The sequence below is a fragment of the Nicotiana sylvestris genome, chromosome 11, assembly GCF_000393655.2.
Source record: "Nicotiana sylvestris chromosome 11, ASM39365v2, whole genome shotgun sequence".
In the NCBI taxonomy this organism is placed as follows: Eukaryota; Viridiplantae; Streptophyta; class Magnoliopsida; order Solanales; family Solanaceae; genus Nicotiana; species Nicotiana sylvestris.
The window spans coordinates 164117091-164130282 of NC_091067.1; the positions used below are offsets into that span (position 1 = coordinate 164117091).

A 13192-nucleotide genomic window follows, 5' to 3' on the forward strand; every position below is an offset into this window, starting at 1 on the left:
ACTTTTAGATTACAACCTATGCAACCTAGTAATTAACCTCTTAATCCCTTACTAATTGGTAACACACCTATTGCAAGCCACTTTGTAATACCTCTATTGCAAAGACTTCACAACTCGACTAACTCTAGCCAAGGCTCGAACACACAGGTTGAAGGTTTACAAAGGGTTTCCTACACACTGCTTCTATGTAAGCTAAGTAGGAGTTACAAGTAAGAGCATTAACAAAGTTACAACTCACTAAGGACGTACAATAACTTGATGTAGGAACTGGTCTGTAGTTGTTTTGTTCTTTGTTCTTGAAGCACTTGAGACTTTCTTGCTGGATGATCACGTGAAAGAGCTTGAGTAAAGTCTCTAAGTGTTTGAGTTGTTTTTACCTTCCTTGATGTTAATAATACATGTGTGACATCACTTACAATGATGTAAGCAATGTAGGTAAAAAGTCTTCCACATAAAGTTGACTGTTGCACTGTTCCAATACTGTAGCGTGTGCAGGCAACAACTTTTCCAGCTAGAGAGTTGACTTTCGTACAGTCACATCGGGATCTGGTGAATGTGTAACAGGTTCTTTATCTGGTTCTGGATAGTAAGTTTATTAGATCCTCAAAACATAAAACAAGGTACTTATGACCAAGGTACTTGTAGCCTATCATTTCTCTGTTCCGTCGCCATACCTACTGCAGTGCTATCATCCTCTATCCTTCTCAAGAAGCTGCTAAATGAAAAGCGCTCGTGCACTTGGCCTCGGCTTCCTTTGTTCGCTCAGTCCAATATCAGTTCTAATCCTCATGTTCAATGCAGAAAATTAATTTGGTCTAGCATGAATTAGTCAGTGCAATCTTACAAAACTTGCAAGATTTACGTTATTGTAAATTTTACAAAACTTCTCAATAGGCAGCAAGTTGACCCTTCTACAAGGTGTTTCTTTGTTGGATACATTTATTGGTTTTGCAATCAATTATCCAACACTAACTCAAAACCTGCAAACTCCTGTGTTGGTAATCTCATGGATTAATACCTTAGCTTTCTGATCTTGGATGTTTATCAATTTTCTCGGCTTGCAGGCCAGACACAATTTTCTAGTCCCAACTAAGAATTGTTCCGTGTTTCGCAGAGGTACTTTGAAACTAGAACCAGCCGTTATTGTAAATAACCGATAAGCTTTAAATGCTAAAAAGTATTTTTAAGTGTTGAAAAATTTATCAATAAATAGTTATGTGTATGGATAGAAGAGCTAAAACTAATTATATACATTCTTTGGTTAAAAAAAAAGTATTGATAAGTTGTTACTTATGCTATGTCGGATGGCCTTAACACAACCATAGTGTAGTTTACTCTTAATTTGAGTTACTAATTCTCTAGACAATTATTTGTAACAGAATATAATGACAGATATACTACCACAATGGGGAAAATATATAATAATAATTTTAACAAAAGAGAGATAAGATTCTTCTACGGTGCTAAAGTAATCACCCCACAAACAGCTCCTTTTTAATCAAGAAATGAAAAGTGAGCTTAGTTGCTCCATAATATGTTAATTGGCCTTAATATCCCATTGTCATATGGTGAGAAACATGATCGCATTATTCATAAAAAATATAGATTGTGTATGTGTCAAAGTAATGGCATGTAACGTTTTTTTGTATTTAAATTTACTTTTTCTTTAATCATGGGGCATTTGCATCTATACCTGCTTTTTGTGTTACGTTTTAACTTGTGCCCGCTTTGTAAAAAAAATTGCAAGCGTACCCGCTTTTTCGCATAACTTCAGCATACGGGGCTGAAGTAGCAAAGGCAATCATGCAAAACTTCAGCATTTTAGTAGACGGGCTTGAAGTAGCAAGTGTGCTAAAATTTTTGTTTTGTAACTGGCGAACTTCAGCTCTAGAACTGAAGTTTTTGTTTTGTAACTGGCGAAGAGCTGAAGTTATTTAGTTCATTTGTAAAAACTTCAGCACTATTTATGTTTGTTTGGGATCTTGGTCATCTGTATTTTGTTTGTGAAAGCAAAACTCATAGATAGCAAAATAACTTACTGCTAAAAAACCCCGTTAATCTATTGTCTTAAAACGCTACAAACTGTCGTATTGATTTTTTACTTTTAAATCAAACATAGTCTGTCTATAAAGCGATGAAATGGAACACATACTATTGTGCCTACACATTTACAAAGTGCTTTTATGAAATGATTGCTACAGACCACACAACCTTATTTGAGGTACTCATTTCTGAAAAGTCGACAAGAAAAACTGCTGAAATAATGGCCAATGCACTCATATACACAGCCTGTATTTCTATGAAAGAAACCACAATTTCGTTTGATTAATTGGATAAAAGAAACTAAGTGATTTTATCTCACTGAAGCAGTTGTGATTTTCCATTTCCTTTGCTTGAAAACAAAGGAGGAGAAAGAGGGCTGAAGTTATTTTAAAAGTGGGTACAAGTTAAAAGTTTTAAAAAAAAATGGGTATAGGTTAAATGTGGGCGACCAAATAGGGCGCTCCGTGCAATTTTTAGTTTAATCATTGACAATTGGTGGGCCAAATCTACGGAAAAGGCCTAAAAATGCCACTCAACTTTCAAAATGGTCTATCCATGCTATCCGTTAAAAAAATGTTCATTTTATGCTATTGTCGTTACACATTTGGCTCATCCATGCCATTATTGACTAACGACTCAATTTTTATTTTTTAAATATTTATAACACCCACATTTCCACGTGTCCTGTTGTTATTGGTCTGAATTAACCCATGCCCCACTTAATTTTAACCTTGGTTAGGTCCACCTACTCAAATCCGACCCGGTTAAAACATACCCATTCAATAACCCAACCCAAACTCTTCATACCAAATCTGCTTCTCTCCGGTCGTCTTCCCCGCTTAGCTCAAGGTGCTGGCAAAGAAGTAATTCGGAGAAGAAAGAAAAGATGTTTCCGCCGCCATTATCGTCCTTAAACCAAGATGTAAAGCCAAATTTCTTCATGCGTGCGGTGAGAAAAGATGAAAGGTTAGAGTTGACAGAGGTGAAAATTGGCCGGCCCGAAACTCTCCTTGCTTCCAACCAAGATGGACGGCTGAGATTATATCTCATTCGTGATGAAAAAGAAGAAACAGAAGAGGAAAACGAAGAATTCCCCTTTGACGATGAAGAAGAGGTGATTGAAACAATTCAAAAAGAAGAAGAAGAAGAAGAAGACAAGGTTGAAGAGTGGAAGTTTTCGCTGACAAGCGGTGGTAGTGGAGATGGTGTTCGGAGATGTTACGGTGGTCATCACCATCATCATCATAACAACCACCGCCATGATTTACATCTTGGGGAAAACGATTGGAGAGAAGGGGATTTGGTATGAAGGGTTTGAGTTGGGTTAATGATTCGGGTAAGTTTTAATCGGGTAGGTTTGGGTAGATGGACCTAACCGAGGTTAAAATTAAGTGGGGCATGGGTTAACTCGGACCAATAACGACATGACACGTGGAAGTATGTGTTATAAATATTAAAATAAAAATAAAAATTGAGTCGCTAGTCAATAATGACATGGATGGGCCAAATGTGTAACGTTGTGGCATGAAATGAGCATTTTTTTAACGGATGACATGAATAGACCATTTCTGAAAGTTGAATGGCATTTTTAGGCCTTTTCCGCCAAATCTATAATCAAACCTACTCCACTTATTTAAAGGGAATTGAATAAAAATAGATTTCCCCTATATTGACTGATTATGCATTTATGCTACTACTGATGGTTTAGATATATAGGGAAAGAGCTATTTTTGAAGAATATAAAATAATTGACAAATTGTTACAATTTTAGGGCACGATTTTGTTTTCTAAATTTAACAAGCTTATTATGCCAAAAAGTTTAGAGCTCTTGTTTCTTTTTTAAGAATATATATATATAGTAATCTATACAATATAAAATAAAAATAATACAGGGCAAAACAATGTACTAAGTTTTCGTTACGGGCGGGATCCGGAAAGGGGCGGACTATATGGGTCTATTCTTGAAGCCGCAACAGTCACGACCCATTTTCTGAACAAGTCGTGATGGGCACCCGATCGTTAAACTTGACCGAGCGAACCATCTACACTTATCAAATCTATTATAACTTCAAACTTTATATACAACAAGGCAATACTTTAACCAAATACTTTTAATTAATTTAAATATCTAAAATAAACCAACTCCAAAACTTTATCCATAGTAACAACTGAAATAATGCAAAGTTATTATCAAAAAACATCTGAATCTTAACCCACCGACTGTGTCTATGAAGCCTCTAATAATAAACTGACGCACTGCTCAGGACATGAGATTGTCTGGCTAGTTCTCCAAGTAAACAAAGATATAACTAAATAAAAATGACTCAAAGGAAATCCCACGAACAAAAGTGGAGTTCACCAATAACATTTGAAAATAGGGGAGTCCTAACCTGTAACCTGCTCACCTGCAAAACCGGTTCCTACGTTGTACCGCAAACCAACGTAGGTTCCCAAAAGAGAACGTCAGTACCATCCATTGTACTCAGTGTGTCTCAATGAACCCCTATTTAAGCATAGAATGATACTTAATAAAATATACACTACAAGCAAAGATTCTAAATGCATAGAAACATAAAGCTTCTAAAAACAATTCTAAAATAATTGTATAACAACAGTTTATGAATATTCTAAAAGAAATTCTTTTTTTTTCTTTTTTATAAAAAAAAATTACTTCACTTTCTGCTTCAAGGGTTCCAACTATCCTAACTTATTTATGTCTTAGTCACCGTGTGATCGCCATTGGTTTGATCCCAACCTGATCAAATAGGCCCAATCCACGACTCGTTTCATGGTTCTCAGCGCTCATGTATCATACCTTAGCCTGACTAAGTAAATTCTCAGCAACGAGACCCTCGGCTTTTGTGCTCCCTATTTTGGCACAAATAGTTTCGGGAAGTCAACGCCTTGGGCAGGACCCTCAGCCTGGATGATGATCTCTTCTCAGAATAGAGGTTACTCCCAAATTTTTTTTTTCTAAGACTTCTTCTTGTGACTTTTCAAGTCTAAATCTTTTCTGGAACATTCTATACATACTCATACTAGTATCCTTAAATGCAAAGCATGACATAAGAATGAAATAAACATTCAAAAGTATTTCTAAAGATTTTTGCTTATGAATTTTCAACATGAAAATGGCATATATTGAGATTCTTCTCATCATGTGGAAGTGGATGAAGAGTGAGATATTTTTGTATTTACTAAATCTCATGACTTGATTCAGAGGCTCTTTCAAGGATCAATGTTGTGTTAACACATCTACATGTGCTAGCACCGGAGAATGAACAGGCATATCATGATGCTATTTTTGCACTTGGTCAGATATGTCAGTTTCATCGGGAAAGTATCGACTCCAGGCAGGTGCGCTTTTCTGGGAATCCCTAATATTTTATTGTTCAGCTCATATATATATTGTTGTTGTACTTTACTACTAACTTCATTTCATGTATCAACAGTTTTGTACTTGTGATGACCAACTTTTTGTCTTACAAATTTTAAAATCGGAAAGACAGTATACCAGCCTGATAAATGACTGCAATAAACTAGGAATATATATTGATTTACAAGAATCTTCTATAATTCTTATTTAATCTTCTAGTGACTGGTTTTCATTCCAACTTAGTTTAATTATCCTGTAGCTGAGGGTATTTACTCAGCTTACGAAATGGAGAGTTTAGACACTTTTATGTATTAAAAGGAAACATATGGCACTTTTATGTATAACATGAATTGTCAGTACTTTTCATTGTTTTGAAGAAACTGGATTGCTAACATGGTGCTTGGTGTTTGGTACAACTGAATATTACTTTTGTTTACACCTTTTGTGCACATGTTCACCATATCAGGATTTTGGCAAAACATGCCGCTTTTGTTCTTCCAAGATTTCTCATTCCAAATTTTTTTGGTAGATTATTCCGGCTTGGTTGAATTGTCTGCCTGTAAGAGGTAACATGGTTGTTCACGACCAGCTCTGTTCAATGGTCGAAAGGTACAGTACTGGACTAGTATGTTCTAGTTTTTATCATAGGAGAGGGGTCAAATATATCCATGTACTATCAAAAAAGGTTTAAAAATACCCTCCGTTATACTATTTGGTCATCTTAGACCCTATCATTATACTATCATTCAAATATACCCCTCAATTGGACGGACTGCCACGTGGCGCCTCAGGATTAAAGAGACCCATCTCTTTTTTTACCCAATCCACTTCTCCTCCACCCATAACCCGACCCAAGTCGGTTCTTTTTAAAAAACCCTAATGAGTGGAATCTAACTTCCATGAATATCTTCTCTACTTTTTCTCTTTTCTTTTTCATTTCCTTTACCTTTAATTTCTTCTATGTTTTTTTCTTACTCCTTACCTGTTATAACATAAACGATTGTGTATAGTCCATAGATTGATTTTGGGTTTTCATGGAATTAGAAAATTTTCTATCCATATATCTATTAACCACATCCAATGAGAGAGCAAAGTATTTTGGTTTTTGAAATCATGGCCTTACTGAAGAAGAAAATGCACCCATCTTCTCTGACATCTCATGTTTTTGGCATGAAGCTTGGGCAAAAATTTGAACCAAACATAAATAGATTTCCAAGAACAAGAAGACTCGGATTCGATTACCAAAATTTTAAGGCTCAAGTTTGCATTTTATCGGAGAAGTAGAAGGCAACCACGTCATGCCTGCAAAATTACTTGTGGATTGTCTCATTCTTAACTTTGTCAGCATAGAAATTGAAAATTATCACTGCCTCTATATATTACTCAAAGAGAGGAAAACGAAATGTGCCAAAAACACATAGACGCAAGTTTATGGCTTAAGTTGTGGATCGGAAACATATGAAGATTAATGCCTATTTTTACATGGACATTGTGACCTATTCAAAGTATTTCGCAAACAAGGGTTGTTGGTTTGGCTGCTAAGGAAAATCATTAAAGTGAAATGAGGGGTTCAATTGGATAGGGGTGTTTTTTAAGTGGATGGGTACGGGTCTAATTAGGGTCGAATTAGTATTGAACCGGGTAACTTAATTTGGGGTGGGTCTCTTTAATTCTCAGGTGCCATGTGGCAGTCCGTCCAATTGAGGGGTATATTTGAATGATAGTATAACAGTAGGGGCTAAGATGACCAAATAGTATAACCGAGCTTATCTTTAAACCTTTTTTAATAGTACAGGGATATATTTGACCCTTTTCCGTTTTGTCATCATATGCTTTTTACTTTACTTTTCAGGTCTTCTTTTTGTTAAGGCGACTGATTGCCAAGGCAACTTACAAGATTATTAATGACAACCTATCTTTACTAATTTCAAATATTCAATTGTTTTGGGTTTTTGTCAACACATTTGTTGGCCAACTAGCTTTCAGCAATTGTTTCACATTACTCCCAGCATTTTGGTGCATCAATTGTAAAACTAGAAGAAGAAAAAAAGAACCACAAAATAGCAACATATGATTTAAAATATTTTCAATAGATAAAAGTATGAGTGTTCTTATAATAACATGCATGATGCATATGTTCCACATAAATTTCCTAATTTCAGTTATATATTAGGAAAATTACGCGACCATTAGCCAAACAAAATGCTTGAAGTAATATTATAGTATTGTGTCTATTTTCAAAGTTATGGTGCAACTAGAAAATATCTGTTACATTTAGTTTAACAGAAGTTGGTTAGCAGTTGCAATCTTGAATCTTGACAGAAGGCTTTTCTACTAAATTAAAAGATTATCATGTTCTTTCTAATGTTAGATGAATTATTAAACTATAATCTTTGTAGCATTTGTCGGGTTGACTTGATCATCTTATTGTTGGTTGTTACTATGATTTGTCTATTTTTCCATTCAAACAAATTGAACACTAGCTGAAGTTTGTAAACCCTAATATGTTGTCTCTTAAATCAATTTTTTTCTAGCCTTTAACATTTTAGCAACTTTTCTCGCTTTGCAGGTCAGACAGAGAACTTTTGGGTCCCAAATATGAGCACTTTCCAAAAATTTTGTCAGTTTTGCAGAGGTTATTTCGATATCAGAACCTATAGATGCCAGATTGAGTTGTTCATTTGTTCCTGATATAAATATTCTCAACTCTTATTCTTATTTTTATCCAGTAAATTAAGAGAAGTAATACAAAATCTTATTTAGTAATTTCCGTTGTATGTTAGTAATTTGTCTATCAGATCTATACCACTTACAGCACATACAAAACGAATTTCTGATACGAAATAGCACAAACATTAATCATAGAAGTAGATAGGTAAAATAGTGTCAATTTGTTGAATAATTTGCAAAGATCTTATGTCAAATAAGCTTTGCTTTTTTCTAGGTTCTATGTGCTGGAAAAGATCTTGCTACTGAAGAAATGAAAAACCGAATGATTAATCCGTTGAGGAATCTTCAGAAAGCAGTACCAGCAGCCACCTGGGCATCGGCGTGGTCATTGCTATTGCCTTAGCAGGAGATGGAACTGGAATCCATTCTATCACCTAAAGAAGATGCTAACTTGTCATTGTGAGCACGTGATTTTTGCCTTACGAAAACTACTCCAAAATAAATCAAAAAAATAAAATAAATTTCTTTTACTGTGTAATTTTTGAATTTGCGTGGTGTTAAATACTTGTGTTATGTCCGTAAGTGTTTACTTTGTCATAATAAAATGAAAAAATAAAATAAAATACATATTGCATGCATATAGGATTTAATTATGCATTTAAAAGATAATTTAAATAAAATCACAAAAAATATGCAATAGTTCTATTTTAAATATTCCACTGTGTGATTGATGTCTTGTCTATGTGTTAAATAATTGTTATAGAGTAATTAATATATTTTTGAAGTTAAAATTGTTTTATAATTAAAATTAGAAATTTAAATTAGAAAAAATGAAAAAAAATGTATATGTATACAAAATCGGACCTGGATTAAAATCCAGGCCCAAATGAATTAATTCCCCCCCACAGCCCAATCCAGATGACCATGTCCGGTCCAATTCAGCTACGCCAAACGACGTCGTTTGGTGATCATTCATCAAGGGCCGTTAGATTAGATCAATTTAACGGCTGAGATACACTACCCTTACCCGTAACCCGTAACCCGACCCTTTGACCCAATCCAGGCCGACCCTGAACTTAGACCAAACGACGACGTTTGGTTAAGTGGATTGATCTCAACCGTGCATCTTAATTGATCCAACGGATGAGATCAATCCACCCCACCCCTATATAAAGACCAAACCCCTACCCCGCCCCCAGTAACTAAACCCCCCTCTCTACTGTTCATCATCACCTTCCTCAGACCCCCCCTAACCCTAGCCGCCCTAGGATCCCACCGCCTGAAACCCGGCGGCATCAACGCCGCCGGTCACCAAAATAACACCCTAGAATCCCCTGAACATCCTCTACACAGATCCAACCTTAGTTTCCTTTGAATCAGACCCCAACTCTTCGAATATTAAATCGAAGGTGGGTCTGAAAACTCCAACCTTTCCAATGGCTTCCAAAATAACACCATAGTACCCCCTAGCATGCCTTGTTATGGATCTGAAGTTTGTTTGGCTCGAATCAGTTCCGAGCTTCTCGAATCTTCTTTTGAAGATTCGGACCAAACAAGAACAAACTCAGATTCGTTTTAAGCTGACACCAAATGACCCCTAGGCTACCCTCACCCTTGTATCATATTTGGTTCTCCTCGAATCTGACCAAAAATGGTTAAGTCCCAAATCGAACTTTCAAGAACCCTAAAAATACCAAACTTTTGGATTCTGTTCAGATTGAATAAAGATTGAGGTTTAATCGACCTTAGTCGAAGTATTTTCAGTGGAAAATACTTCGACTAAGGTCTGTTTGATTTCAAACAAAATCCGAAAGCCGAGTTGAGTTCGAGTCTGATTAAAATTCAGAGGTACTTTTCTATTTCTGTTTGTATATTCTGTATGTATTTTTGTTTGTTTTAATAACTCGTTGATTTTTCATATTTTTGTTTTGATTAAATTCTGTCATCTTTGTCTCATGCCCGTCTATATGATCAAAATATGAAACTATTTCTGTTGGTTGTGATTATTCACAATGTAAGTAATCGACTCGATTAAGTTCGTCGATTAGTTATATTATGAATTCTCATTTATGATAATGCTAATTGAAACAGTCTGTTTTTATTGTTTTAGACTAATTATGGACAAATGTTATAAGTAATCAACTGATTAATACTCGTCAATTAAATCATGTTTGTTTGCGAATCAGTGAATTCAAATGTGTGCTGTATATATCATTTTCTGAACAGGGCATTGTCAGTATACTAACAATGCCCCTGTGTTTGTTTAACTTTAGTCCAATGTTGAAATTCAGTTTTATTGCTATGTTAAATTCAGTATAATTGATTGTGATGTTAAGTTTGAATTCAAGTTTACAAGTGTTAGTTAAATACAATTGTACGAGGAATTTAATCCTAGGACTGGTTATAACTGTTAAAGCAGACTTTAAAATCTGTTTTGCAACATATTCTGATTTTAGTTTAAAGGCTGTAATTACAGAAGGATTTCAGGTTTATTTTGAAATGAAACAGTAGGGTAATGTGATAGTGTGCTTTCAATGGAATGTTGGTTGGCTATAATTTAAGATACTAATGGGAAACAAGGGATAATGGGGCTGCTGATAAGAGCACTTAGTTTTAAATTATTCAAAAGCAGTTTTAATGGAAACTTTCTGATTTAAAAAAAAAGGGTCCAAGAAGCACTTAAAAAGTATAGGACCAGCCCTGTATAAATACAGGAGCTGGACAGACTGAAAGGAGTCAGTTAGACAGAGAGAGAGAGCTTACAGACTGGAGAACAGATTTTGAAAGAGAGTTTAAGAAAAATACACCTAGAGTGAGATAAAAGAGTAAATCAGCAGAAAAATCAGATTCCTCTCGGAATCTGAAGAGGAAGAAGAAACAGAAAAAAAAAAAAAGAGTATTCGCACACACGCACACAGTGAATCTGAAACGGATGTAGAAAAAGGAAAGAAAAACCCGAAACATATTTTTTCTGGAATCTGTCCGTGTTTATTTATTAATACTGTGTGGTTTAAATCTGAATTTTTTTATCTCCGTTACTATTGGTCTGGTTTCACGGGACTCGTTGATTGTGCTCAAAATCAGCTGCGTTATTTGGCATTTTCTGCCTGTTTTTGTTACTGCTGTAACTGCTGAAACTTACTTCTTCTACCTTCATTTCCAGGTACATATCCTTTTAAATTCTATGTTGGAAAGAGATTCAGTATGACAGATAAATGAAGCTTGAATTGTAATAATATCTTTATTCATTTGAGCTCTTTAATTAAAAATTCAGTTTTGTTTCTGGATCAAATAAGTGGTATATGTTGATAGGAAGACTGTAAGTTAAATGTCATTTCTTGAAATTTGTACAAGTGTTGTAATAGGGTTAATTTTGAAATTTTCATTAATAGAAGGTATAATTAAGATTGTCAAGATAGGAAACATGACATAAAGTGGGCCATTATTTAAATTTTATGGTGCTGTTAGCTAAGTAAAGAGTAATGTAGAAATATCAAGAAAACTACATTACTAACTCTTGTTGTTAAATAAGGTGAAGATGGTACTGATGGTATATTTTATAAGATAATAGATGTATAAACGTTGGTGAAAGGTGATATGATATAGCTTGTTACGATGTTAAAACGTTATGAATGTTTACGACATACAACTAGGTTGCATGTAAGGTAATTTTATTGAATTAGCTTGTATAATAATTCCTTTCCTATAAACTCGAATGCCTATCTACCTTCATAAAATAAATTAACCAAATAATTAGGCCTATTAGATTAAAAGCAAGTATATGAGAATGAAAAGAGATGTACAAGCATAAATTGCCACACTTTATATCAATGGTAATTAGAAATAGAATTTGCATTAAGTAAATAATGAAAATTCTTGGAAAATATTTCCTTCCTTTATGAATCATTCATTTTCAGTTTCATATGCAATTTATTCTTTGGCATATATATATATATATATGTCATATTTGTTTAAAAAATAGTATTAATCATATTTTTATTCTGTTCTTTGAATTTGAATAGTTGGAATGAATATAATTTATATTCGGAAATTATAATCGACGGGCAACCTTTAAATAAATATATGAATATAATAAACAATTTGTGGAAAATCCCTAAACCATTACAAATATTTTGCGCAATTAGGGATGCGTTCGCGTACCCTGATTATATTTTTAAAAAACAAATTCGGATTATGCGTACGCGCAATTTCGAGCGAATATTTAATAAAAGGATTTTTTCAAAGGCGTTAAATCAATTTCATAAAAAACCCAAGATGTGCGGTTCACTATTTAAGAAAAACAAATTTTTCTTGATTCGACACAAATTTCGAAAAAATGATTGTTTAATAAATACATTATCAAAAGTTATCGTGTACACGTACGCGTGACACAATTCCGCATTTTTAAATTTATAACACGAATATACGTACGCGTAATTCGATTCAAAGAAGGGTCCTTAATCACAATAAGTATAAGCGGTAGTAAAATTACGTAATAAAAATATATTTAATAAAAATCAAGATAATTAAGCCAATAATAAAAACAGTTAAGCGACCGTGCTAGAACCACGGAATTCGGAAATGCCTAACACCTTCTTCCGGATTAACAGAATTCCTTACTCAGGATTTCTGGTTCGCAGAATAATAAACAGAGTCATATTCTCCTCGATTCAGGGATTAAAATTGGTGACTTGGGACGCCTTAAAATTCCCAGGTGGCGACTCTGAAATAATTAAATAAATCCCGTTTCGACTGTCCTTCAATTGGAGAAAACTCCCCCACGCGCCCCGCGGGCGCGGTAAAAAGGAGGTGCGACAGCTCTGGCGACTCTGCTGGGGATTCCTATTGTAAGTTGTAACCCAGAACCATTGGTTCAGGGTTTAAAGAATTCGAGCTTAAAATATCTGTTTTTATTGGCTTTACTTACTATATAATTTTCAACTGTTTATATGCTAATATGCTAAATGTTTTTTTTTACCGCTTTAATATTATTTGAATTGTGAATATATACAACTGCTACGAAACCCCCTTCTTTCTGAGTCTTCTGAATTTATGGTGTACACGTGCGCGTGACCCACCTTTCTGTTAAAGTCATACCAAATA

At 34.6% G+C, this 13192-nt stretch overlaps 1 protein-coding gene across 24 annotated transcripts in view; it reads left to right on the forward strand.

Annotated features, from left to right (window-relative positions):
* Nucleotides 1–8727, forward strand: part of LOC104233996 (uncharacterized) — a 42767-nt gene extending 34040 nt beyond the window's left edge. For 20 of the 24 annotated variants that reach the window (XR_011403596.1, XR_011403597.1, XR_011403588.1 and 17 more), the window contains 5 exons: nucleotides 4766–4994; nucleotides 5264–5400; nucleotides 5949–6028; nucleotides 7989–8054; nucleotides 8364–8727. The gene's annotated coding sequence lies outside the window, so the exon portion shown is untranslated. The remainder of the gene's footprint in view (nucleotides 1–4765; nucleotides 4995–5263; nucleotides 5401–5948; nucleotides 6029–7988; nucleotides 8055–8363) is intronic. The other 4 variants (XR_011403594.1, XR_011403577.1, XR_011403576.1 and 1 more) reach the window with 2 other exon arrangements.
* The last annotated feature ends 4465 nt before the right edge of the window (nucleotides 8728–13192 follow it).